The following is a 16,063-nucleotide window of genomic DNA, read 5'->3' as shown; positions in this document are numbered from 1 at the left end:
AGGTTTAGCGAAAGCAACTTGTGACAGCTTAACTGTTAACCCTGCCTTACGAAGGTGACTCAGGACCTCTTTCAGTTGATCTAGATGTTCTTCAAAGGCCTCCGAAAATACGACGACATCATCAAGATAATGGTATAGATACTCAAATTTGATGTCGGAGAAGACCCTGTCTAGCAGTCTCGTAAGCACAGCTGCTCCTGTGGGGAGCACGAAAGGCACGCGGTTGTATTCATACAAGTTCCAATCAGTGGCAAACGCTCTAAGATGTTTAGATTCTTCCGCTAGAGGGATCTGGTTATAAGCCTGATTGAGGTCTAAGATGGTGAAGAATTTAGCCTTTCGAAACCATGAAAAACAAGAGTGAAGGTCTGGAAGGGGCACAGATTGTAACACCACCTTCCGATTGAGAGCCGTATAATCAATCATAGGCCTGAAGCTACCTTGGGGTTTCGGAACTAGAAAAATAGGCGAAGAATATGCCGACTTAGAGGGGCGAATAATACCATCTTTTAGCATTTGATCTATGATTTCCTTCAAAGCCTTCATTTTAGGTGGAGATAGCCTATAAGGTGGAAAGCGGACAGGAATCGAATCCGTAACCTCGATCTTGTATTTGATAAGGTCAGTAACCCCAAGAGTATCAGAGAAAACATCTGGAAACGACTGACACAACTTACGAATACTCTCTGCCTGCTCCTCAGGTAGATGTCTAAGGTCTAACAACATCTCATCCTGGGTAGGCGAAACAGATGAACATGATACAGAACTACATTTAAGTAAGGGGATTTTGAAATTACTAGCAAATTTGAAAGTGCACGACTTGCTCTGAAGGTCGAGCACTAGACCAGTGTGAGACATGAAATCAGCTCCCAATATAATGGGGCAAGACAAGCGTTTTGCCACCAACAATTTAATTTTCCAAGTAAATTTAGAAATGCAAATTTTGGCATACAGAAAACCTAAAATTTCTAATGGAGAAGAGTTTGCCGAAACATATTGAAGCGAAGACGAACAAAAATCAGGAAGTTTACAAACAGATTTCAATTTGGAATACCAGTCGTCCGACATAATGTAACACACACTGCCAGAATCTAAAAGAGCAGTCACAGGATCATTATTTAATTCCATTTTGAGAAATGGGACCGGTGCGGGAGTATCCGCCGCAATCCTAAGACATTCTTGGGGACCTTCAAAGGATAAATTAGAGGACTGAGTTTTCCCTGAGATTTGATCGGATTTAACCGGGGCTGAGCCACTAGTCACTTTTGATTATTGGTGATGTTGGAATGTGCACCATAAGTTGAGCAGGAGGGTGTGCTATTAGTATTTGGGCAATTCTTGGCAATATGGGAAAAGGAGCCGCATTTGAAACAGCTTTGGGATGACCCTACTCCATTCCTGGTCCCATTGGGTTTAATCAAGGGGCACTTGTTCCGAAGGTGGTCAGGTGACCCACAAGCATAACATTTGCGGGGTGTAACGGTTCGGCGAGGTGGAGGCCGAAAATTACTAGAGGATGGAGGGGATTCTTTCGCGACACGTAAGGTGTCAGCGTATCTAACTCCTTCCGCTGAGACAGCCATAGCTTCTAATTCGGCAAAAGTTTGAGGACGCGACGCAAAGCACAAATATGACCTGTACGATGGGTAAATGCCTTCCACAATGGCCTGTGCAATCTGATCTTCAGGGAAATGAAGGGCAAATACCCTAGTGTAAAATTTAATGTCTTGAATGATGTCTGCCAGGTTTTCATCGAGTCGCTGTACTCTATAATAGTACTTCTGAATTAGAGATGACCTAGCTCGAGCCGGAATAAAATTAGCTAACAGATGGGCGTGGAAGTCTTCTGTGGGTGAATGTTCAGCAATTGGCCTAACTATCTTGTCTGATAGAACACCAATTGAATAGGGATAAATGATCTGCAAAATTTGACACGGAGAAAGAGAAGAAACAAGGGCATGATCCTGAAAATAAACGAAAAATCTTAGAAAAGCATTAACATCACTGGCGGAATTGACGGAGAACTTCGAAATACCTCTGAGCAACATTGCTAAAGGATGGGGCAAACTGCTGAAGCCAGGTGACATAGTAGGTAGAGGCCTAAGTGGCGGAGAAGCTGTTTCAGAAGGTGCATTATTCAAAGAGTTACGACGTTCAGATTCGTTGTCTAAAGGGGCAGAGGTTTGTTGAGCTCCTACGGATTTCCTATTTTCTTCTCCTTTAGAAGAGTCTTCCTCGCTAACTACGTTTACCGTAGCGGGTTGGTCGGTTTTGGGAGGGACTGCCCCAGTTAACAATAGGCTAACCTTACTGGACAATTTGGAAAGGTTTTCTAGAACAGCACTAGCATCCTTCCCTTGAATATCATTCAACTTAAGAGACAATAGATCACTAACTCTATTGGGAAAATGGTACAATCTAGCTTGTACACGTTTAAGTTGATTAGGTGAAGGATCACCCCCTTCAAAAAAACTAACTACAGATGCTAGATCAGTAGCATTATCAGTGATAGTGGAGAGAGCGTCCTCAATCTCGTTCTCTCCCAAAGTTGGGACGGTAATAGGCAAATCAAGGGAATCTTTAAACTTGTTGGTATCTACCGCAACCGTGCCTCCAGATTGCACATTTATAATTGTTAATTCATAGATCCTCCTCTGCGAACCATGTGATCTTGCCGCGGTGGGGAGGCTTGCGTGTCCCAATGATGCAGATAGCCGAGCCGCAGGTGCAACCATATCGGATGGGTATCTGTTGAGAGATCAGACTAACGAATGGTTCATCGAAAGGGGGGTAGCAGCCTTTCGGTAGTTGCAAGGGCGGCAGTCTAGATGATTGACTGATACGGCCTTGTAATAATACTCAACATGGCTTAGCTGTGTTGATACTGCTACAGGGCTGAAAGCAACGGGAAACTACAGCCGTAACTACCTCCCGAGGACATGCAGCTCTCTCTGTATGAATGATGTACTGATGATGGCTTCCTCCCGGGTAAAATATTCCGGAGGTAAACTAGTCCCCCATTCGGATCTCCGGGTGGGGACTACACGAGAGGGGGCGATCATCAGGAAGATCGATACTGACATTCTGCGAGTCGGAGCGTGGAATGTTAGAAGTTTGAATCGTTGTGGTAGGTTAGAGAATCTGAAAAGGGAGATGCGATAGGCTAAAGTTAGATGTAGTTGGTATAAGTGAAGTACGTTGGCAGGAAGAACAAGATTTTTGGTCAGGCGACTACCGAATTATCAACACAAAATCAAACAGGGGAAATGCAGGAGTTGGTTTAATAATGAATAAGAAAATAGGGCAGCGGGTAATCTACTACAACCAGCATAGTGAAAGAATTATTGTCGTCAAGATAGACACCAAACCAATGCCCACCACAATAGTGCAGGTCTATATGCCTACTAGTTCAGCGGATGATGAAGAAATCGAAAGAATATATGAGGAGATAGAAGATCTAATACAATATGTTAAAGGTGACGAGAATCTAATTGTGATGGGAGACTGGAATGCAGTGGTAGGCCAAGGAAGAGAAGGTAGTACAGTAGGAGAATTTGGATTGGGGCAAAGGAACGAAAGAGGAAGTCGGCTGGTTGAATTCTGCACTGATCATTTAGTCCTTTCCAATATTTGGTTCAAACACCACAAACGACGGCTGTATGCGTGGACGAGACCTGGAGACACCGGAAGGTATCAAATAGACTTCATTATGATTAGGCAGAGATTCAGAAACCAGGTGTTGGATTGCAAAACTTTCCCAGGAGCAGACGTGGACTCTGACCACAACTTGTTGGTCATGAAATGCCATCTGAAGTTGAAGAAATTGAAGAAAGGAAAGAATGCAAAAAGATGGCATCTAGACAAGTTAAAAGAAAAGAGTGTGAGGGATTGTTTCAAGGAACATGTTGCACAAGGACTAAATGAAAAGGCTGAAGGAAACACTATAGAGGAAGAGTGGAGAGTCATGAAAAATGAAGTTAGTAGGGCTGCTGAAGAAATGCTAGGAAGGAAGAAAAGATCAACTAAAATCAGTGGATAACTCAGGAGATACTAGACCTGATTGATGAACGACGAAAATACAAGAATGCTAGAAATGAAGAGGGCAGAATAGGATACAGGCGATTAAAGAATGAAGTGGATAGAAAGTGCAAGGTAGCTAAGGAAGAATGGCTGAAGGAGAAGTGCAAGGATGTCGAAGGCTGTATGGTCCTGGGAAAGGTAGATGCTGCATACAGGAAAATCAAGGAAACCTTTGGAGAAAGGAAATCTAGGTGTATGAATATTAAGAGCTCAGATGGTAAGCCACTTCTAGGGAAAGAAGACAAAGCAGAAAGATGACAGGAACATATCCAACAGTTGTATCAAGGTTAAGATGCAGATAATTTGGTTCTGGAACATGAAGAGGCTGTTGATGCTAATGAAATGGGAGACCCAATTTTGAGGTCAGAGTTTGAGAGAGCTGCGAGTGACCTCAATAGGAACAAGGCACCTGGAATTGATGACATTCCCTCAGAATTACTGACTGCCTTAGGAGAAACCAGCATGGCAAGGCTATTCCATTTAGTGTGTAAGATGTATGAGACATGAGAAGTCCCATCCGATTTTCGGCAGAATGTTGTTATACCTATTCCCAAGAAAGCCGGTGCTGACAGGTGTGAAAACTACCGCACCATTAGTTTAGTATCTCATACCTGCAAAATTTTAACACGTATTATTTACAGAAGAATGGAAAAACAAGTTGAAGCTGAGTTGGGAGAAGATCAATTTGGTTTCAGAAGAAATGTAGGAACACGTGAAGCAATCCTGACTTTGCGTCCGATTTTAGAGGATCGAATCAAGAAGGACAAGCCCACGTACATGGCATTCGTAGATCTAGAAAAGGCATTCGATAATGTTGATTGGACCAGGCTATTTATGATTCTGAAGATGATAGGGATCAGATACCGAGAACGAAGAATTATCTACAATCTGTATAAAAATCAGTCTGCAGTGATAAGAATCGAGGGCCTTGAAAAAGAAGCAGCAATCCAGAAAGGAGTGAGGCAAGGCTGCAGTTTGTCCCTTCTCCTTTTCAATGTTTACATAGAACAGGCAGTAAAGGAAGTGAAAGATAAATTTGGAAAGGGAATCACAGTCCAAGGGGAGGAAATCAAAACCTTGAGATTTGCCGATGATATTGTTATTTTATCTGAGACTGCAGAAGATCTCGAGAAGTTGCTGAATGGTATGGATGAAGTCTTGGGTAAGGAGTACAAGATGAAAATAAATAAGTCCAAAACAAAAGTAATGGAGTGCAGTCGAACGAAGGCAGGTGATGTAGGAAATATTAGATTAGGAAATGAAGTCTTAAAGGAAGTAGAGGAATATTGTTACTTGGGTAGTAAAATAACTAACGATGGCATAAGTAAGGAGGACATAAAATGAAGACTAGCACAAGCAAGAAAGAGCTTTCTTAAGAAAAGAAATTTGCTCACTTCAAACATTGATATCAGAATTAGAAAGATGTTTTTGAAGACTTTCGTGTGGAGCATGGCATTGTATGGAAGTGAAACATGGACGATAACTAGCTCAGAAAGAAAGAGAATAGAAGCTTTTGAAATGTGGTGTTACAGAAGAATGCTGAAGGTGAGATGGATAGATCGAATCACGAATGAGGAGATACTGAATCGAATTGGTGAGAGGAGATCGATTTGGCTAAATTTGACGAGAAGAAGAGATAGTATGATAGGACACATCTTAAGACACCCAGGACTTGTTCAGTTGGTTTTTGAAGGAAGTGTAGGTAGTAAGAACGGTAGGGGTAGACCAATGTGCGAATATGACAAGCAGATTAGAGCAGATGTAGGATGCAATAGTTACGTAGAAATGAAAAGGTTAGCACAGGATAGGGTGGCATGGATATCTGCATCAAACCAGTCTATGGACTGATGACTCAAACACAACAACACAATTCATAGATGAGTTCCTCCTTGCGCAAATAGCCGGGATGGAGGACATCGCGAGGGCCGGACATGATGACAGACTCTTTACAAATTTAGAAAAATCGTAAAAATTCCAGCGACGGAGAAAATCAAAAGCACAGTTTAGCCGTCAAAAGGGGCAAAATAGAGACCCATTCAACCATGCTCTGCTACCACTTGTTCCGAGGTATCTGTGGAACAACAGAGGTGAAAGAATGTGCGGGCTGGAATGGATCTAACTACAAGTCCGAAAGATGAATTAAAATTTCAATAAAGTTTATATTTTCAAAAATGCCATAACTTAACAAGATTTAACAAAGAGCTTTAGACTTCAACAAATAACAGCAAGTCAACCAATAACCAACAATCCGGTCCAAGACCAAGAAAACAATTTTCCACTAGGTGGAATAATAATGAAAGGCAGGTACAAGAATAATTTTTATCAAATCAGGGATTTTTACAAGCTTTTGGGCTTCGAGCCCCACTTTCACAATCCTTGAGCAATTAGCCCAACTTTACCAAGGTACAATTTTGAACTAAGGGGCAGAAACCCCCATCATACCAAGGAGCAGTTGCTCCTAATTACCATGTTAAGCCTCCTATAGGCCCCCATCAAAATACAAGAAAGAGCAGATCCGCTCTCGATTTTACAAGCCTATCAAAGGCCACAACAAACTTTACTTCTAACTGCCCTCAAGGCACACTTACAAGAAACAGGGGTATTTGTACCCAACCTACAGGGCCTTCTCATGAAGAAAAGAAAAAAAAACATGAGGTTAAGTTACTGGCCCAAAATACAGAAAGGACTGGAGGCATGAACTTACACTCCTAAATACACATTTTAAAACCTAAGTGGCGCTAGGCCGATACACAGGGGATAATCCCAAGCTTGGGAGGTGACTCGTATGAGAAAACTTTAATACATTAAGGAAGAAAAGAAACGGTCGCGAAAACGTAGTCACCTCAATTTCAAATGAAGGGGAGCTCGAGAGGGTAAAGCACACTCTCTATCCCCGAATTAAAGTTCAAGAAAACTGAAGTTTACCAGGAAAAGGGTTTACATGTTTAATAGTTTACATCTTAAAGGTTTCGAACCCTCCCCGAGAGTTAAACTGCTGAGCTAGCAAGAAATAAAGTTAAAAGGCCATTACCTTGTTGGAGATCTGTTGCCCGAAGAAAGAGGCGCTTTCCCCCCCCCCCCCTGCTACATATCCACACACTAAGCTAGATGTTACTGAAGTGGCCCGGAGACAAGAAAATCAGCAGTTTTTATACCCTCGTGGAAAATTCGAGACTTTCAGGAATGAGTAGACACACCCGCTCAATTTTTATTGGTTGACTAAGAATTACACATGGAAATTTGAAGAAGAAAGCTATGATTGGAGGAAAATTAATTACAGAAATTACTGATTGGCTAAATTCAAAACAGGCTGAAAAAAAGGATTAATGTTGCCAACCCACAAACCACAGAACAAAATTTAGTAAAGACAAAACTTATGAATACAACATTTCTCCAAGAAGGTTCATTCCTTTACACCAGAGTGCGTTATCATAGTTTTTGGTAGAGACATCTGTTAGAGAATGTCCACACTTTTTGATCAATGAAAAACAAAAGCAAATCAAAAACACTCAGTGACATCTTCTGATAAACCGTAGAGTTAGTTCAGTTGTTAAAGTTCCGGGTTTCTCCAGTAGAGAAGTTTCAATTGGCGCTAGATTTGAACTTGCGTCGTAGAGGTGTACCGCCCGGTACGATTATTATTATTATTATTATTATTATTATTATTATTATTATTATTATTATTATTATTATTATTATTATTATTATTATTATTATTATTATTATTATTATTATTATTATTATTATTATTATTATAAAGAGAGTATTTTACACCGGTAATCGCGTATCGTTTTTATGTCACAGCTATTACAAAAGTTACTTTAGAACAGACTTTACTGAGTTAATCAATGCGTTATTATGAGAATTTGAAAGCATTTGATAGCGTTACGACTTTAGAAGACTATATCACATATCACAATGTTATAGAGTAAATTTCGCTTGCAAAACATTGGCAAACGGTTGGTACTGACGAACAAATTATACATTTGATGGCTGAATGAGTTGAGGTGAATTGGGCGAAACTAATTTTATATCCAGGTCTTGGAAACTTATTTCTTTGATTAATTGAAAATGAATCAGAATCATCATTGTGATAAAGACAATTAGTCGGCCATTGTTGAATATTTTTGGTAAATTTTCAGTTGAATATAATGTCTCTTCTTATCCTGACAATAATATCTACAAGTCTGGATATTTGCTTGAGTTACTCAAATACTAAAAGACAAATAAATTATTGTATCACTGAACGAGTGGACTATGTGGTTGGGGCTATACAGCTATCAGGAGATAGTGAGTTTAAACCACATTATTGGCAGCCCTGAAGACGGTTTTCTGAAGTTTCCCCCTTTCAGGCCAGAAAAATGCTAGGGATTTACTTTAATTAATATCACGATCGCTAATAATAATAATAATAATAATAATAATAATAATAATAATAATAATAATAATAATAATAATAATAATAATAATAATAATAATAATAATAATAATAATAATAATAATAATAATAATAAGGTACCGTGTGCAGGTGATTTGATATGATGCCATTCAGCCTGTCATCATGCGGTTTTGACTTTCCTATTTGCTCGACCAGATAGCAGTTAAAGCAGACATGTTTTTTTGGGCAATTGAGAGGTGAGTTTTAATTTCCATACTATGATGAATTTGACTTCACCGAGCTCGATAGCTGCAGTCGCTTAAGTGCGGCCAGTATCCAGTATTCGGGAGATAGTAGGTTCGAATCCCACTGTCGGCAGCCCTGAAAATGGTTTTCCGTGGTTTCCCATTTTCACACCAGGCAAATGCTGGGGCTGTACCTTAATTAAGGCCACGGCCGCTTCCTTCCCACTCGTAGCCCCTTTCTGTCCTATCGTCGCCATAAGACCTATCTGTGTCGGTGCGACGTAAAACAACTAGCAAAAAAAAAAAAAAAGAAACAAATTGACTTCTTTCCACACTAGAACGTGTTCATAAAATGACACTTCACTCTTCAGTAGCCACTTTCCGTACACTTCTACTTCAAACGAGTCTCTGATTGGTTGAAATGCGGTTCGCTTACCAACAGCTTCTCTGATTGGTTCAAATTTCATTTTGGGTATTAATTTTCTTAACTTCCCTTCATGTTTATTATTTGTTCACGTACTGTTGTGTCGATGTGTTGGTCACGGCCGTCTCGATCATGGATGATTTGGATAGTGACGTGTCAAATGATTTATAATAAAAAATCACTTTAACATCCGTAAATTCGCCACAGTATAAGATAAAATAATGACAGGTAAATAACTATTGTCATGTAAACGCCAAATGAGGCATCACAGATATTCTAAATACCGACATCATACGACATGGAATGCCAAATGAAATTTCTTCACCCCCTGTGGGTGGGGGACGCAGATAAAGAATACACTCACGGGATCCCCTGCCTATCGTAAGAGGTGACTAAAAGGGGGGAACAAGGGATGATGCAATTAGAACCATGAGACTATTTGTGATTAGTACCATTACGTGAGGAATACCACGGGTCTGGGCGTTGCTTATGTTTAATACCATCATGTGTATACCATCATGGCGGGGGAGGGGAGGAGGCCCTGTTAATAACAAGCAACGTTCCAGAAAAGAAGAGATTGTGAATTGGATCCACTGATTATTTTGGACACATTGTCATTTTTTCATCATCATTCGTTTCATATTTTTGTCAGTGGATACATTTTGAAATTTTAATCATCGTTTCATTTCGTTTCATCCCATACCATTAGGGTCCTATGACCTAGCTCTTAGGCCCCTTTAAACAACAAAATTCATCACCATCATAATCTTGATCGAAATTTCTTCCGCCGTTTAAAAATATGACTAACTCAGTCAGGTTTGAAATAATGTTATTGGCTTTACATCCAACTAAATAATTTTACGGTTTTCGGAGACGCGAATTGCCATAACTTAATCCCGCAGGAGTTCTTTTACGTGCCAGTAAATCTACCGACACGAGGCTGACATATTTGAGCACCTTCAAATACCACCGGACTGAGCCAGGACCAAACCTGCCAAGTTGGGGTCAGCAGGCCAGCGCCTCAACCGTCTGAGCCACTCAGCCCCGCAGTCAGGTTTGAGTCCACAACCTTGGGATCCTGAGGGTGACACTCTTACTGCTGATCCACAGAAAAAGCTCATATTAGTTTACGAAAGTCGTTAGAAATTGTAGTGACCTAGAATCAAAGCAATGGACTTGTTTTCTTACCATTTTATTTAATTTTAGTTAGATGGGTGCTAAAGTAAGTTCCTTCTTTATAGCCGGTTTATTAGGCAGTCTGTAGGAGCGAGTTAACAATGCCTTCCTGGGAGATGTGTTACAGGAGGAGAAAACCTGCAAGTGCTGTATGCTCATAAATGTCGTGCAACTCAATGTTATCAAGCCGGCATTCCTATGTATTGCGTCCATAAAGAGACGGCAGCATTCTGATGCTCTCTTTGTGCTTGCCCCGTTGCACGTAGCTGCAGTCGCGCTGTTTACATGGGATATTACTATTTTGTTGTCAAAGAAATTGACTTGGAATTACATACTTTATCGGATATAAAGCCACGTTTTTGTGAACATTACCAACAACTGGATTCATAACTTTACTTTGAGTTGTTGAACAGTGGTATTGCACATGAAATCTTTGTTCATGCCTTTATTCTTTTACTGAACAGTGATAAATTGTATTTCAAATCTTGGTCTTTCTAGCCAAAGTTATTGCGAAGATATTTGTCTAGTTGCACTTATCCTTAAAACCACAACCTCCCCTACATACAGATGTGTTTCTGTACTACGACTGTATGCTGCTAATATAGTAATTGCGCATCCAGACCTGAATCTGACGTCGCTAGAGCAACTATCACTCCTTAGTAAAACTCATTGCCGAGCTCGTATCCAGTATTCGGGAAATAGTGGGTTCGAGCCGTATTGTCGGCAGTCCTAAAAATTGTTTTCCGTTGTTTCCCATTTTCGCACCAGGCAAATGCTGGGGCTGTACCTCAAATAAGGCCACGGTCGCCTCCTTCCCACTTCTAGCCCTTTCCTGTCCGATCGTCGTCATAAGACCTACCTGTGTCGTTGCGACGTAAAGCATCTTGCAAGAAAAGAACTCATTACGTACGCAATTTAAGTGTAAGTGTAAACAACAGGTGCGTACGAGACCTCTACGTAGTGCAGTGACTTTTGTCGGCACGCATTGGGCATTGCAACACGATACATATTATCCTCCTCCTTTGATAAACTGTAATTTACAAACGGTAGCTTATTATCCCCATCATCGTCACTGCAGTCACATCCTTGCCTTCGGTCGTAGGGGAGAGACTTACCCTATATAGGAATGCATGACAGATAATTTGCTCTTGATGGAGCGACAAATATTGTCTCACTTTATGACATTCTCATATTTTTTCTCGTGCATTCTGGAGATACGATCGTTATAAACTCGTTCCCCTTCGCAGTGCTGTGATTGGCTTAACTTTCTAATGTCCTCATATATTTTTGTATCCTGTTTACTAATATATGATTTATGTTTTTCCTGAAAACTCTCATTTCCGCACTTCCGTCCAGTTGGGTGAGTTTGGCCTAACTGCTTGTTTGTTTAGGGCAGGGCCTCTCAAACGACCAAAATTTCACGCGTGCAAACTGAGGCGCAAAGTTTCTGTGCACAGTGCATTGGTCCCACTCGGCTCGGCTCGGACCGACGCTTCGTCTCTGGGCTACTCGGCTAAGTTCGGCTCAACTCGGCTCGGATTTGGAGCGCTACGGAGCAAGTGAGGAAGAAGGAGACAGGCGGAGCGAGCGAGACAGGCGTGGGGAAAAAGGGAGACAGCGCTATTGCTCCAAATAGAGGAGTGGGGGTCTGCACTCTGGTCAACCAAACGAAGTCGTCTTTTGCACCGTGCACAGTGCATGCAGCAGGTGCATGCACCCTGAGAGGTCTTGATTTAGCTTATCGCTGACTTGTATATTCTTAATCTTCAATCCTGATGCTGATATTTATTGCAACATAATATGCAGCTGAGGCAACTAGCTATGCTATTTCCTGAATTACTTCCTCCTTAATTTCTCTTTGTGCCATTCGCGAGATTGTTATTTCACATACTTGTCTCTTATGTCCATATCCAATGTATTTCGCACAGTCTTCAGTAACTGCCATAGCTTTCATCCCTTCGAGAAAAATTGTCAAGTTAAATTTCTGCAGCATTTAATGAATTCATACTAAAATCGCTGTACAAAGCCCTGTGCTCTATCCAGCCATGGACGCTGATCTGATCAGTGCTTGCTGTGCGCCATGGGACCATTTAACGGGCATATTGATCCGGAGTTAACTGGAAATACGGCAACTAGTTCCCTTCAGTTCCTTCACCAGCCATCAAAATATAATATTCTTCTCAAATATTGAACCCTGCCCAATTTATTTATCTATCTAAAACAGTTATATGTATGTATGTTCCACATCACCTGATAAACCACTGGAAACGTTTTAACTAAACTTGGTGCACATATGAATTACTATCTGGAGAAAAACACTGAGGTAAGAGACTCCTAGCACCCCTAGGGGTGGGGGTGGGGAGGGTTAACATATAAAAATAATCGAAAATAGTGTCGAGTTCATAGTTTTGGAAGTCGCTGAGATGAATACCGAAACTTTGGAAGTAGTTTAAGTCCAAGTTGAGCCCCCATCGGCATGAGGGATTGAGTAGGGGTGAAAAGGGAAATGTCCAAAGTGACCGAGATTATGGATGTCCGTATGTGTGTAAATAATACTGTGGGGGCAAGACACCGCTAACACTCCTAATGGAGGGGGTGAAAAGTAAAAATAACCGAAATGGCCGGTATTGTTGCCGAATCTATTGTTTCTGGGATCCCTTGGCTGATTCGTGACAGTTCTAGTGACAGCTGGAATCGTGTACATCATATAATACAGCGCGGCACATGAATACATAAAATTATAACTAAATTTTATCGGGCGAGTTGGTCGTGCGCGTAGAGGCACGCGGCTGTGAGCTTGCATCCGGGAGATAGTAGGTTCGAATCCCACTATCGGCAGCCCTGAAAATGGTTTTCCGTGGTTTCCCATTTTCACACCATGCAAATGCTGGGGCTGTACCTTAATTAAGGCCACGGCCGCTTCCTTCCAACTCCTAGCCCTTTCCTATCCCATCGTCGCCATAAGACCTATCTGTGTCGGTGCGACGTAAAGCCCCTAGCAAAAAAAAAACTAAATTTTATTATTTATTTGAAAAGATAAGCTACTTCCCAGAAAATCGGGATTGCCACGAGGACAAATTTGAACGTGAAACTAAATAATCTCAACACCGTGTCTTCTGGTATGGGCTATAATAAATTTGTTACTTTCATTGACCTGTCTCAGTCTTATCCTTGGCTTTGACAATATGAACGTGGCTGAGGTATGAGTGATGCTAGTAATGCCATTCTTTATGCAGCCGGTCCCTGTTATGAATGGTGTGAAAATGTCGCTCATAGGATCGGTTGGTGCAGGCATTTCAGTGGGCTTGGCAGACTGATATGCAATAGCAACTTCTGGCTCAGTGAGGAAAGCAACGGGAAACTACCTCACTCTTCATTTCCCTAGCACCGGGTGAGTTGGTCGTGCGGTTAGGAGTGCACAGCCGTGAGCTTGCATCCGGGAGACAGTGGATTCGAATCTCACTGTTGGCAGACCTGAAGATGGTTTTCTGTGGTTTCCCCATTTTCACACAAGGCAAATGCTGAGGATGTATCTTAATTAAGGCTAAGGCCTATCTGTGTCGGTGCGACGTAAAGCAAAATAGCTCTTCCCTAGTACGCCTCTTCAGTGACACCTAGGCCATTTATGACAGCTAGTGGTGGACCTGTTGAGGATCCAACCAGCCTTCGGGCTGAATACTCAACATACAATACAAATCTTAAAATTAAATTCCCGACTCGCTGGCTGAATGGTCAGCCTACTGGCCTTCGGTCAGAGGGTCCCGGGTTCGATTCTCGGACGGGCGGGGATTTTAATCTTCATTGGTTAATTCCAATGGCCCAGGGGCTGGGTGTTTGTGCTGTCCCCAACATCCCTGCAACTCACACACCACATATAACACTATCCTCCACCACAATAATACGCAGTTACCTACACATGGCAGATGTTGACCACCCTCAGCGGAGGGTCTGCCTTACAAGGGCTGCACTCTGCTAGAAATATCCACACGAAATTAATTAATTAAAATTAAATAATCAAGGAAGTACCCGAGTGGATTCGAGCTAGAATGCTATAAAATAATCCAAGTCTATGTACTATCCGAGGCCGCACAACACGCTCCTCTCACCAACATCGCCACCGGCATCACGCATCCCCTTGCAATCGCCCAATCATCGGTATAGATACAACAGAGAGAAACTGTTCACACCGGAAAAGCAAAACGCAGTATAGATGCGCCGAGGAGGAGGACCGTAATAGAGGCAACGTAAGAAAAGCTAACCGTGAGTGGAACATACACTTGGTTTCATTTTCAATTTTCTAGATCACATGTAGTCCGATGCTTCAAGAAGGCTATGCCGATATTTCCATTGAGCTGTATAATGATAGAATATTGCATTATTCGTAACGAGTTGTGATTTTTTATTTACTCTTATTTTTCTTGCAGACTGGCACGTGGCTACTTCCCCGATGGTACCGAGGAAGTGTCGCGTGCAGAGCTTCTCCCACCATGCCACGCGGGCCATGACTGGTCGCAGGAGCAGCTCCATAGGTTGCCGATCCCTTCTTGGACGACGCAGCTCTGTTGGACTGGTCTTCGTCACCTGTCACGATCCAGTTCGGGTAAGTTCATTATCAGCACTGGAAAATAGACTGCATAGTCCTTGTCTCCTATAAGCAATATCCACAGTTCGTTCATTAAACAGTCGTAACTGCACACACATTACAAACTAGAGCACACTGTAATAAAGGCACACTTGTCAGTCAAAGAATGCAGTAGATGGTTTCTCCTCTCGTCTGCTGGTCGCAGTAACGTTCTTTATTATTTAGCATAGTCGAAGATGCAACGCTGTCGCCCCACAATTGTGTCGCTCACAACTTTGTAAATAGAATGAAATACTGAACGAAGGAAACAAAGCGCCCAATCGTTTGATTACAGTGTATGTCAATATGGTTCCCTTCTACTTCGATGCACAGTTCACACCGTTGTAGTAGTGAATTTTGGATTCTGTTCAGGATATGTGTGTGTCGTGAGAGACCTGGAAAGCTGCCTGTATTCTTGGTATAAGTTCATATTCTCTTTCTACGGGATTCGCATAGCAGTCAATTTATTGCCTACTGGGGCTGGGAAAGCGACTATGTGAAACGAACGGGAATCTTGTGCATTCGCACGGAGCATTACCTCTGTCTCCCACTTCCCACTTCCCCTCCCAACCCCTCTCCTGACGCACAGCAATAGGGAGTGGCTGTCTCTCTAGTTTAGCAAATACGGCGAATTCGTTAATTTGAATCGCACACCCGGAAGTAATAAAATAATCTCATTTTCCCCAAAATAAAAAAAAATTCTTCGCCAATCCGGTCGCACTATCGTTCTTAGCATAACACGAAGAGTATTCCTGCTTTCTGCTGGTACAGTTCTGATACACCCTCTAAAGCAGGGGTTTCCAAATGGCGGCCGGCGGGCCGCATGCGGCCCGTGAAGCCATATAACGTTGCCCGCGAGGGCATTTTAATAAATAATGTGAAGAATAGTTACAAAATAATATTGTATAGGTCGTTCAAAACGTATTAATTTTTATATTCGTTATAGACCAAGTCCGAACTAGTTCATTCTTTAATATTATTTCCTCTTTTAAAAAATTCACTCGATCTGAATGGATTATTTTTCATTTAAAAAAATTTAAAATCCAAATTTCAGATAATAATGATTGTTTGTTACGTCCCACTAACCACTTTTGATGTTTTTCGGAGACGCCAAGGTGCCGGAATTTTGTCGCGCAGGA

Source organism: Anabrus simplex, chromosome 1, assembly GCF_040414725.1.
Source record: "Anabrus simplex isolate iqAnaSimp1 chromosome 1, ASM4041472v1, whole genome shotgun sequence".
Classification (NCBI taxonomy): domain Eukaryota; kingdom Metazoa; phylum Arthropoda; class Insecta; order Orthoptera; family Tettigoniidae; genus Anabrus; species Anabrus simplex.
Note: the sequence above shows the minus strand (reverse complement) of the source record.